Here is a 14,172-nt window from a genome sequence, read left to right as displayed (position 1 = left end):
AAATAAAGGGTTGAACATATAAGGGTATTTTGGGAGTTTTAGTAAAAAATTCATTAAATCTAATTTTATTCCCTCCCATTTCTCCTAATTTCGAGGGAAATGAAAATTTGAGATTTTAAGGGAATAGAGAGGAATAAGTGTTCTCTTTTACCCATTTTATTCCCTCCCACTTAAACTCCTAAATAAGAGAATTGATTTTTCATTCCCTTCATTAAAACTCCCAAACAAGAAAAGAGATTCTAAAATTATTTTTTTCATTCCATTCCATTCTCTCCTCCCAAACGAGAATTAAAGATATCAAAATTAATAAAATAAACATAATAAAAATCTTTAAAAACATATCTAAAAGACGTGTATATTATATATGGTAGAAATTAAGATTGCGATGCATTAGATAATTTAGATAGCATGACCAATTCTTGCATCCAAAAACATTCAAAATACAAGAATCGTTCATATGCCTTCATATTATAAAACAAAATGTTCCTTTTCATATAATATCATCTTTTTGTTTAAACGAAAGAAATGCCTTTCAGGATTGTATGCATTGATAGAATCCTTTACCTTTGCCAGCGAGATTGAGTACGAAAAGTACACAAAGAAATTTGATGAAAGTAGCCATTGCTAAAACTTTTCTGATGAAATTAGTTTCTCTGCTTTTTTCTGAATGTAATATATTACAGGACCTTGTCTAATTTATAGTGATTTTTGAATCGGACAAATCAATTGCCTTGATCTTTTACTTTAAAAGCTATATATTTTCCTATTTAGAAAGACCATTAGAATTAAGATTATGAATCAAAACTAGCATTAAATGTTAAGCAAATAGGGTAAATTCTTGGTGATTATGCTAAATCTCTCATTCATCTTATATTTTTGGTAAAAGAAATTATCTTTAGATATAAATTTAAATGATAGCCCCCCTAGATTTTTACTAAAAACATGTAAATCATTTATTTAGATAATTAATGCTTCATTTTTGTTTCCTCTAATCGCTCTTATAATATTAATAACTCAATAATTCAAAATGTATTTAATGTATTTGATAAAAATGGAAAATTTTATATATTATTAATAATCTATTTTTTTCCTCTAATAATCAATCTTATACCATGATAATATATCTTAGAAATATATATAAGTAATTTTTTTTAATAAAAACGTTTTTTTTTTAATTTTAATTTAAAAAATTGGAGATATGAAATTTTATCCTTTTAGAAGAAATAATAAATGTTGATCTCATGGTAATTAGGTGTTAAAAATCTTTTAGTATTTATTAATGTTATATATATATATATATATATATATATAATTTGATATATGTATGAATATTGCATCTGTTAAAAAGGTTATTTTTTGGATTTTTTAAATATATTTAGCTTGGCCCCCTGACCAAATTTTCTAGCTCTACCATTAATCATATTTGATCTCATATATTTGTGGACTTCTCATAGAGTCATAGTTATGACAAATCCGTGATTTAGGATTATGAATTAAAGCGATTTCACCAAAAAAATAAAAAAGCTTAAGAATTAAAGCTAAAAACTATACTGCACACTGCTAGTCTAGTTTCTTGAGAAGTGTTACGTATATAATATTTTCACTACATTTTCACAACAAATCATAGATATTAAAAGTTATTGGTCATAATTAGAGACTTGCTACTAAAATTACTGTTTGTCCACTAATAATAATTCGTAATAATATGATATTATGATTTTTTATGAAAATATTGTGGACATAACATTTTTTTTATACTTTTACAATTGTCTAATTTATAAGAGAAACACTATGTCCACAACATTTTCACAATACTTTCGTAACAAATCTTAAGTGACAGGTTATTGGTTGTTACATATGGGCAATAAAGTAATTTAAATTGTGGATCAAATTAAAACAAATAACATCTTACCACTTTTTTTGAGAGAGTTTTAACCTATGGCATCCGCTCCTGATAATAGCTCTTTATTATCAGACCAAGACACCAATCAGTTTTTGGTGTAGGCGGGGATTGAACCCCAGATCTCTTATACGACCATCAGAGACTTTACCAGTTAAGCTAACTGGAACACACATCTTACCACTTATAATTTGTTGTGAAAGTGTTGTAAAAATACTATCAATGTAGCATTTCTCAATTTATAACGATTTTTTAATCAAATGAAATAATTGCCTTTATAGAAGAAATAAGTCAAAAGAAATAATTTCCGTGATCATATATATATATATATATATGTATGTATGTATATATTTTCTCTTTTGAAAGACCCTTCACCTATTTAGAAAGACCTTTGAAATTTGATACCATAGAATCCCATTTTTTTTTTCCTGGGATCACTTCAAAGAGCTCGAGTCAATGCCAGTTATTAGTTGAATGCACCATGCAAAATTTATAGCTGAGATGGTTGCCACTTTCACTCTCTCCCTTGCAGTTTTGAGATGGCAACATGACCAACATCAAGCACCTCATGCTATTCGAGGCCCTTTTTGAGTATCCTGATAAACTTATATGGAACATTTTTACACGTGTGGCCTCACCTCTGAGCTTGAAAGTCTTAGTCATGGCATTGAAATTTTCATCTAGGAGTATTATGTTCTGAAATCCAATAAAGCCATCACTGAAAAATTTAAGGTTGTAAAGAAAGCCCCTTTTTTTTTTCGAGATGTAAAGAAAGCCCTTAATAATGTTGAATGAATCCTCTTGTGAGTTTCCATTCTCACCAGTATACCAAATTTTGTTCAGCTTAAATATATTACAGAGCAAATTTTCAGACTTTTCATGTTGAAGGGTCCTTACAATTCAGGGACGGAACCACATATAGGTCCAAAGGGGCGCGGGCCCCTCTGACATTAAAAAAGATATATGTATATAGTTATATATTACTCCTTAATTCAATTTGGGTCCAAGAAAACATAACTTCGGCTCCCTCCGAAATGAAAATCAAGACCCAGCTTAAACAATAACATCACCCAGCCCAAACAATCACATTCATCAGCCCAAAAGATAAATAGAATTAAAATCTATTGACCAAAAAACCCTTTGACCTAAAATCATCAACCCAACAACAATCATCAACAATTTTAATAACCCAGCCCAAACAACAAGCAATCATCAGACATTTCACCTGAAATTGACAAAATAATTTCGGTTTGAGAGAGAGAGAGTTGCCGTCTATTTCAAGCTGCCATCATTAAAAAAATAAAAAAGAATAAAAAGAAAAACCAACCCCACTACAACACCAATAAGCAATAAATTTTATCTACTTGTAATAAATAAAGATTGGGTTTCTATTGAATTTGAATGTCATAATTTTCTTGTGAAGCCATCTATTTTCTATGGCTTGAAGATGAATAAGAAAACATGCTGAAAAGTATTGTTATTGGGATAAGTTTTGCATTGGAAGTATGAATTCCCTCAAAATAGTACATTTCATCATCAAACTTGAAGCCCTTGTTTTTCCTCGAAGCAATTAAGAAAAAGAAAAATCTGTGCTCATAACAATTGATATCAGAGCCCGTGTTATGGACAATTCACGCATTAAGCATGTAGGAGCTAAGCCTGGTGATTTTGGTTTATGGCAACGATGCATGCTTAAAAAGGTGCAAGAGATATTCGCTGTATTGAATACTCACCTTGATCAATTTGCGGATAGTGTTAGTAATATTCAAGTTGAAGATTTTTTTTGAGAAAAAAAGTTGAAGATTTATGTGGCTGAAACAAATCAAGATGTAATCAACTTACTTGCAGGTAGCCAAAGTTGTGATCAAGTTGAAGATTTGCACAACCTAAAAGAATCAGGATATCTTAATGGCCAAACTAGTAAAGACCAAGTAGTTCATTCAACATAATCAACTCGAAACTAGCTTAGTTTAATTTGCTCCACTTTAATGGTGATAAAAAAAATCCTCCTGATGTAATTTTTCAGATGGAAAAATTATCGAATTTCAAATATATTAGAGAAAAGGAAATACTTTCTTTAGCTTGTTATCATTTTGGAGGAGAAACATAAGTTTGTCAATAAAAAGAAGGCAAACTTGAAGATTGTTAAGAGAGAGAGAGAGAGAGCCTTCCAAAAGTTACCCATGAGGACAAGGGTATAATTGAGGAGGGAATGCCATTAAGCTTTCTTACCATTTAAAATGGTATTTTTGTTATTATGAATTAGGTAAATAGATAATGATTAGATAAAGGGTCATTCTCTTGTACCTCATCTTTTTTTTTTGTGGGTACGGTACCCACGTGAATTTCAGCCATTAAATTTACTTGTTTTAATCTTAGCCGTTTGTATAATTTGAATAGAATATTAGTTACCGGTTAGTCGGGTTAACATATAAAACCAAAAATAGAAAAAACATACAGTTCTTCTTCTCTCTCGCATTGCATCTGATATGAAGCAGGTTCTTCTCTTTCACTGTCTCTTCTTTCCAACCTTCATCGTTGATGTTCTTGGGTAAATCACTAAATCTATTTGTTGGCATTCTATTTGGATCCCTTTGATTTGGATTTGAGGGGCCCAAATCCAAATCCTTTCCATCCAAGATTTGAGGCATCCAAATCCCTTGATTTCAAATCCTCTCACGTTCTTCTTCAAAGAAACGCTCTCTTCTACGTTCTTCTTCAAGCTAAAAATGAAGTCACCATCGATCCCAGTGCTCAGGTTTGTCTCTCTCGACTCATCTTGTCCTCTTAAACGTCTCTATTTGTCTCTTCCACCAATTGTAAATTTGAATCACAAAATATTGATAGGATTGTCTAGGTTTATCTGTGTCTCCGTGGGTTCCGTTTGATTTGTTTGTGGGTTTTGTTTGATTTGGTTCTTATTTTTTGCGGGCTTGTATCTACTCGTAAGGATGGGAACTGGGTTTTACTACATGCTACCAAAACAAAGTATACCAATTATTGTGTCCTTTCTACTGTTTTGACAATTTCCCAATATCTAAAATGGAAGAACACCCCAATAAATCTATATTTAATTTTTTTATTGATAATTTGATAGTCACAATAGCACAGGATGTAACTAGAATATTCATGTATGTGATAAGTGATTGTCCCTAACGCAACAGTAGAGCAAGGAGGATAATGTCCCTAGCTCTGATTTTCAACCTCTTCCTCCCACCCCCACCTTCCAATTTTGATCCCTTTGCCACACCTTGGAGTTCCGCTCCAATTTGATTAACAATATCAATATTTACAAATTTTATTCAACTAATAATAAATTATAATTAGCAAAATCTGAATAAATATTGAAAAAAAAATCTTCAATTCTTTTGTTTTTATGACTATGTTTCTGTGCATAAGTACGAGTTACAATCTAGTTTTCGATTATTGCAAAGTCCAAAATGACATCATTTTTTGGGACTACAGGAACCAAAATTGGTAGCATCCTTTTGGACTCGTAATTATTAATATAAGAACCTTTTTAAAAAAAAAAAAAAAAAAAAGCTAATAAGAATTGAAAATGGCTTTTTTTTAATAAAAAATAAAATGGCATGTTTTTTTTGTCACATTAACCGCACCCCCTACGTGGACAAGTAGGCCACATCACAGTCTAATTTGGGTACCATATGTAGCTTGACTACACAACAATTTGTTGCTTTCCTCATTTACTAAAATGATTTTCATAGTGCCATAAATTTACAAAAAAATTCATATTTTAACAATGCTTAGGAGGGGAGGGTGGCAATCCTTATGCGCCGAGGGCAACACGGATGGAGATTGGCATTATCGCGCTCAGTAGTGAGAATTAGGGATACTCAAACCCAAGATCTAAATCTTATTGGCCCAACGCACTTTTCCGTCCCATACATTGCTACTTAAGATCCCAGCCCAAAAAAAAAAAAAACACTCACACACTTGCTTCAACACAAAAAATGAAAGGAGAGACATAAATGCTATGAAGGAACATGGCCGTGGTAAAATTCAGTGCTATCCAATGATATATATTATATATTGATCACATAATTAAAATCCCATACAAACAAAATTCAAGCTCTTATTGCTTTCAAAAAAAATTCAAGCTCTTATTTTGACGTTGACTAGAAATCATGTAAAGTGAATCTACCAAGAAGGCAAGAACATCATAAGTTCTTAAGAGATAGTTTTCACCTAAGCAAAGCTTTTAATAAATTTATCTCATTTTTCCTTCGAACTAAGTTAAGATTTTAATAAATTATTTAATTTTTTATTTCTAGTCCTCAATAAATAAGAGAACTCTTTCATTTAGCCTACTATTAGTACTGTCTCATTTGCTTTTAATTGCCATCATATCTCACTCTTTAGTGTTTTACCAAAGCAAAGTTGTAAATGAATGTATATCCATTTAACCTTCTGTGTGCATTTGGTTCCAAATTAAAAAAAGCAGCTTATTTTACTATTCAACTTATTGTTGCTATTATTTATGAGTCTCACTGTATTTTTGTTACCATTCATGAATCTCGTAGTATTATTTCCTCTAACTTTTACCTCTATTTACAATATTTTTAACAAAAAAATTTTAATTTCAGCAAAATAATCGAATCTCAAATAGACAATCTATCTGAGCAAAGATTTTAATAATTTCTTTTATTTTTATTATTTATTTATATTCCACAGTAAATAGTTTAATTTACTTACCATTCAAATTTTAATAAAATTTATCGGAACCACTTACCATTATATAGGAAAAGGAAAAAATAGCTACTTTATACCTCCATACATACATACATACATATATATATATATATACAAAGAGAGAGAGAGAGAGAGAGAGAGAGAGAGAGGTTCATATTATACATAGTGTAATTTTAAGTAATGTTACATCATCCAATACTTTTTAGTTAAATGTGAATTTTGATAAATACATCACTGGATTACATTATCTTCGTATATTCTCTATACTTAAAAAATATAAAGATATGATCAATAATCAATAACTATGTCATCAATTAATTGTTTAAATTTATGTTTTTGTAGCTTAAAATAATACAAAGAATATGAGTTTATAGATCAAATGATAAATTGCATTCGATTGGCTTAAAAATTGCCATGCATGTTAAGAACATATAGAACATTTAATTCAATGGTTGAATTTTCAAAATATGAATTTAATAACAAGTTATTGAATAATGTAATATTACTTAGAGTTTACACTAGGTGCAATTTGAAATCAATCCACACACACACACATATATATATATATATATATATATATTGTTCGTATTGTATTTTGAACCTATTTGACATATTGGGTAAAAGAGACGAGTTAATTATTTTTTTTAAGGAAAATAATCATTTAATTTGTTGAAAAAAGTATTGTATTAAAATTCAAGTGATATTCAAATCGCAAAAGCATTTGCTACAACACAAAAATTTAAAGGAGAGGCAATGCTATATAAAAGAGCATGTACGACATGCTGCAATTCAATTAAATGAATGTTTGAAAATCAAAATTTTATGCTGCCCATGATATTATTATTAACGTGGACCACATAATTGAAATCGAGTACAACAATAAAGCTCTTATTTAGATGAAAAATCATCTAATTTAAATGAATCTACCAAAAACATCAGGCACTTTGGGAAACTTCCTTAAGGACAATTGATTAGACCATGTGCAACTTGAAATCAAAAATTTAAAGGAGAGGCAATGCTATATAAAAGAACATGGACGACATGCTGCAATTCAAATGAAGGTTTGAAAATCAAAATTTTATGCTACCCGTGATATTATTATTAACGTAGACCACATAATTGAAATCGAGTACAACAATAAATCTCTTATTTAGATGAAAAATCATCTAATTTAAATGAATCTACCAAAAACATCAGGCACCTTGAGAAACCTCCTTAAGAACAGTTGATTTGGAAAGAAAGTGGCTAGAACGAAAATGAAGTGTCCCAAGCATAGGTGAAGCTAACTGAAGAAGATGGTTGAATTGGCACACCATTGTTAACAAGGCATTCATTGCCGGACTGAGACAAGACCGAAGGATCAACCGGTTTCACAGTTCGAAACCCATTGCAGGACAATTTCAAATCTGATTGGGAACGAGGGCAGCCATTGTTGATTGTCACACTCCACACTAGCTTTTGTTGTACTACTTCTCCAGTTTTAGATTATTTGATGGTTACTTGGCTTAGAGTGCATTGACCATTTCCTACAATTAAAGAAACATAAACAAATTAGAAATACTAAATCAAATTCAGAAGCATGAATAACATGAACATGAACATGAACACTAAAACTGACAATGGTCCTGACTCTAAGGCTTCATTTGGGAGTTCATCACAGAACGAAATGAAATGGAATGAAATGTATTTAAGCCAGGGAAATGAATGAAATGAAATGGAATTAAATAATCTTGAGTAGAAGTTTTAAAATAAAAGAATAGAAATGAATGAAAATGAATGAAATGTAAGAAATCTTGTTTTGAAATAATATAAAGGGAATGGAATGGAATAATTTTATAAAAATATTACTATTAAACATCCATTTTAAAATAAAAGGCATATAGGGTATTTTGGGAGGTTTAGTAAAAAATTTATTAAATCTAATTATATTCTCTCCCATTCCTCCCAATTTGGGGAGAATCAAAATTTGAGGTTTTAAGAGAATAGATAGGAATGAGTGTTCCATTCTACCTATTCCATTTTCTCCCATTTATGAACTTTTCATTCCCTCCATTAAAACTCCTAAACAAAGGAAATGAAGAATATTCTAAAATTATTCTTTTCGTTCCTTTCCATTTCATCCCATTCCATTCTCACCTCCCAAACAAGAGCTAAAGATATCATAATTAATAAAATAAACATAATAAAAATCTTTAAAAAACATATCTAAAAGATGTGAATATCATATATGGTAGTAAGATTGCGATGCATTAGATAGGATGGCCAATCCTTCCGTGCAAAAACATTCAAAATACAAGAATTGTTCATATGCCTTCCATATTGTAAAACAAAATGTTTTTGGTAAATAGGAAATTTCATTAACAAACTAATGTTGGAGCATTTTAATATTAAATAATTAAAATGAATAATTGTTACAACGTAAATGTAAAGATGTGGGAGTGAATATTGAAGAGGAGGAGTTGTGAAAATGTTTAATCTCACATTGAAAAAGAGAAAGACTATTTTATTCTTTTTGATTGTAGTGATTAATGGGCCAATATGAATTGTCTCAGATATTGGGTTAGATATGTGCGCAAGGGGGAGGTGAAGGGTGGAGGTACTCATTATGAATGAGACCTCTACTGCTAGCCAAACCTGGATTGCCCCTAGATGAACCATCTGAATTTAATTTGAACCAATTACTTAGAGGATGCAGCCACCTCACCTGGATTTTATTTCGACTAGTGTTTTTGCTTCCATTGTTGACCAAATAAGCTACCTCAGCTATTCTAGCCAAGGTTTGGTCTAAAAGATTACGTTGCGGACCTGTTCTACCAAAGACAATACTATTTCTGTGCAGCCAAAGAATCCATACAGCCATAGGAAAAATCGTTCCCCACTCATTTTAGATATGGCGCTAATCCGAGAGCTTCTGCAATTGATTTTCAACCATTCCACTAATGGCATACCAAAGAAGAGATTCGGAGGCATAGGAGGCAGAAGGGAATTCCAAAAACATCTAGATTTTGGGCTGTCATGAAGAGCATGGACAATGGTCTCAGGATCGGCATTGCAAACTGGGCAGACCGGAGAGATTCCCAGCCCCCTCTCATTAAGAATTGCTCTCACAGCTATGCTAGAGTAGCAGCATTGCCAAAGGAAATGCTTTACTTTAGGGAGAGATAAAATCTTCCACACCCAGTACCTGGAAAAAGAGTTCTGTTCAGATTCTCCTCCTTATCTAAAGCCAGCTTGTATGCTTCTTTCAGTTTAAATTCACCATTTGAAGATAAGTGCCATGTTAGTCTATCATCTCCTTGGCAAGAGAATGGGAGGGGAGTTGCCTTTATCTCTAAAAGAATTGAGGTTGGGAAAGAGAGAGACACCTGATCCAAATTTCAGCCAACATACCCAATATCATCCTTAAGTCTGATAATATCATCTTAAGTCTGATAATACCCAACAACATCATTTTCATATAATATCATCTTTTGTTTAAACGAAAGAAATGCCTTTCAGGATTGTGCGCATTGATAGAAATTTTTACCTTTGCCAACGAGACTGAGGACGAAAAGTACACAAAGAAATTTGATGAAAGTAGCCATTGCTAAAAACTTTTCTGATGAAATTAGTTTCTCCGCTTTTTTCTGAATGTAATGTTACAGGACCTTGTCTAATTTATAGTGATTTCAGAATAAAACAAATTGATTGCCTTGATCTTTTACTTTAAAAGCTATATATTTTCCTATTTAGAAAGACCAATAGAATTAAGATTATGAATAAAAACTAGCATTAAATGTTAAGCAAATATGGTTACTTCTTGGTGATTATGCTATGGGAGCTTGACTTTTCAAAAATCTCTCATTCCTCTTATATTTTTGGTAAAAAAAAAAATCTTTAGATATAAATTTAAATGATAGCCCCCTAGATTTTTACTAAAAACGTGTAACTCATTTATTTAGATAATTAATGCTTCATTTTTGTTTCCTTTAATTGCTCTTGCAAATATGGTTACACCATGTGAAACTTGAAATCGACACACATATCATATATATATATATATATGGTTAGGTTAACGAGTGCCCTTAGGGCACTTATTAATAATCCATTTTAGGAAAGTTTTGATACCACTTTTATGGAAAATGGAAAAAGCTGTCAAAATATTAATTACTTAATTTTCATTTCTCATAAAAACTTTTTTTAAATAGATTATTAACCAGTGCCCTAAAGGCACTGGTTAGCATTTCTCATATATATATATATATATATATATATATAGTTAGTATTGAATTTTGAACCTCTTTGAAATATTGGGTAAAAGAGACGAGTTACTTATTTTTTTTATAGAAAATATTCATTTTATTTGTTGAAAAAAGTATTGTATTGAAATTCAAGTGATATTCAAATAGCAAAAGCATTCGCTACAACACAAAAATTTAAAGGAGAGGCAATGCTATATAAATGAGCATGGACGACATGCTGCAATTCAGATGAAGGTATGAAAATCAAAATTTTATGCTGCCCATGATATTATTATTAACGTAGACAACATAATTGAAATCGAGTACAACAATAAAGCTCTCATTTAGATGAAAAATCATCTAATTTAAATGAGTCTACCAAAAACATCAGGCACTGTGGGAAACCTCCTTAAGAACAATTGATTTGAGAAGAAAGTGGCTGGAATGAAAATGAAGTGTCCCAAGCATAGGTGAAGCTAAGTGAAGAAGATGGTGCAACTGGGACACCATTGTTAACTAGACATTCATTGCCTGACTTAGACAATACCGAAGGGTCAACAGGTTTCACTGTCTGAAAACCATTGCAGGACAATTTCAAATCTGATTGGGAACATGGGCAGCCATTGTTGATTGTCACACTCCACACTGGCTTTTGTTGCACTACTTCTCCAGTTTTAGATTGTTTGATGGTTACTTGGCTTAGGGTGCATTCACAATTTCCTACAATTAAAGAAACATAAACAAATTAGAAATACTAAATCTAATTCAAAAGCATGAACAACAAGAACATGGACATTAATAAAATAAACGTAATAAATTTTTTTAAAATCATATCTAGAAAACGTGAATATTATATATGGTAGTAAGATTGCGATGCATTAGATAGCATGGCCAATCCTTACATCCAAAAACATTCAAAATACAAGAATCGTTCATATGCCTTCATATTATAAAACAAAATGTTCCTTTTCATATAATATCATCTTTTTGTTTAAATAAAAGAAATGGCTTTCAGGATTGTTTGCATTGATAGAATCCTTTACCTTTGCCAACGAAACTGAGAACGAAAAGTACACAAAGAAATTTGATGAAAGTAGCCATTACTAAAAACTTTTTTGATGAAATTAGTTTCTCTACTTTTTTATGAATGTAACGTTACAGGACCTTGCCTAATTTATAGTGATTTTTGAATCAAACAATTTAATTGCCTTGATCTTTTACTTTAAAAGCTATATATTTTCCTATTTAGAAAGACCATTATAATTGATATTATGAATCAAAACTAGCATTAAATGTCAAGCAAATATGGTTACTTCTTGGTGATTATGCTATGGGAGCTTGACTTTTCAAAAATCTTTCATTCCTCTTATATTTTTGGTAAAAAAAAATATCTTTAGATATAAATTTAAATTATAGCCCCCTAGATTTTTACTAAAAACGTGTAACTCATTTATTTGGATAATCAGTGCTTCATTTTTGTTTCCTCTAATTTCTCTTGCAATATTAATAACTCGTTAATTCAAAATGTATTTGATAAAAATGGAAAATTTTGTATATTTTTAATACACTATTTTTTTTTCCTATAATAATTAATCTTATACCATGATAATATATCTTAGAAATATATAAGTAAATTTTTTTTAATAAACTTTATTTTTTTAATTTTTAATTTAAAAAATTAGAGATTTTAAATTTTATCCTTTTAGAAGAAATATTAAATGTTGATCTCATGCTAATTCGGAGTTAAAAATCTTTTAGTATTTATTAATATTATATATATAATTTGATATATGTAAGAAAATTGCATTTGTTAAAAGGTTATTTTTTGGATTTATTTTTAATATATTGAGCTTGGCCCTGAACAAACTTTCTAGCTCTGCCACTAATCATATTTGATCTCATATATTTGTGATCTTCTCATAGAGTCATAGTTATGACAAATCCGTGACTTGGGATTATAAATTAAAGAGCTTTACCAAACAAAAAAAAAAAAATTTTAAGAAGTAAAGCTAAAAACTATACCGACTAGTCTAGTTTCTTGAGAAGTGTTACGTTCATAATATTTTTATTATATTTTTATAACAAATCATAGATATTATGTTGTTATTGGTCATAATTAGAGACATACTACTAAAATTACTATTTGTCTACTAATAACAATTTGTAACAATATGTTACTTATAATTTGTGGTAAAAATATTATAGGAGAAAATCCTGGGATTCGGGTTAAACTGGTTAGGGTCCTTAGGGACTTGATGAAAGAAGGAGATAGGGAGTGGGACATAGTGCTAGTGAAGAGTCTTTTTTTTACTCCAGGATGTGGAGGCGATCCTAACTACCCCCTCAGTAACTTGGTTACGAAAGATAGACTAGTATGCAGGGACGGAACTAGGATTCATACCTGAGGGGGGCCAAAGCTTAAAAACAAAATTTTTCTTATGAAAATAAAAACTAACATCTATTTTATATTCAACAAAATACTACATACAAAATTAGTATTTCTTAAACATTTCATATTAGAAAACACATCAACAAAGTATAACATACAAAATAAGTGTTTCTTATTTTGTGCGTGATTTTTGTTTAGTCTTTTTTTTTTTTTTTTTTTTTTGTAGTTAAAGGGGCATGAATTTTATTTATTTATTTATTTTCTTGTAGGTCAATATCTAAATATTTGAGAAGAGGGGAGATATATATATATATATATGTATGTATATGTATTAGGGCAAATCTTAATTTTTTTATACTAATTTTTTTTTTTTTTTTTTTAATTTTGGGGGGGGGGGGGGGGCAATGGCCCCCCTCTGCCCCAGTGTAGGTCCGTCACTGCTAGTATGGGCTGAAGATAAGAAAGGCAGATTTACAGTGAGAAGCGCTTACAAGCTTGCTCAGGAAATAATGGCAGAAGATAATAATGCTAGCTGCTCAGACCCGATGAAATTACAGAGCGTGTGGCGTGGGGTGTGGAGTATGAACCTTCCAAATAAAATCAAGCATTTTGCTTAGAAGGCCTGCAATGATACTTTGGCCACTAAAGACTCTCTCTTTAGAAGGAAAATCACGGTCAACAATTTATGTGAAGCCTGTGGAAAGCATGTTGAAACAATTATGCACATGCTCTGTTTTTGTAGCCGAGGAACAGAGGTGTGGAACGCTAGTAAACTCTCCTTGCCCTTCATTATACGAGAGTCATGGAGCTCTGTGGACACATTTAGCAGGTTTCAGAATTGTTGGGAAGCACAGCCAGGGGTGTTAGAGAAGTGGGTAACGATTTGCTGGGGAATTTGGAAGAGTAGGAATGAGGTTCAGCATGGAGGTCAGAGGTGAACAGGTCTGTGGGTC

Source organism: Quercus robur, chromosome 7 (assembly GCF_932294415.1).
Source record: "Quercus robur chromosome 7, dhQueRobu3.1, whole genome shotgun sequence".
NCBI classification, from domain to species: domain Eukaryota; kingdom Viridiplantae; phylum Streptophyta; class Magnoliopsida; order Fagales; family Fagaceae; genus Quercus; species Quercus robur.
The sequence above is the reverse complement of the archived record's forward strand: the minus strand, read 5'-3'. Positions refer to the sequence as shown.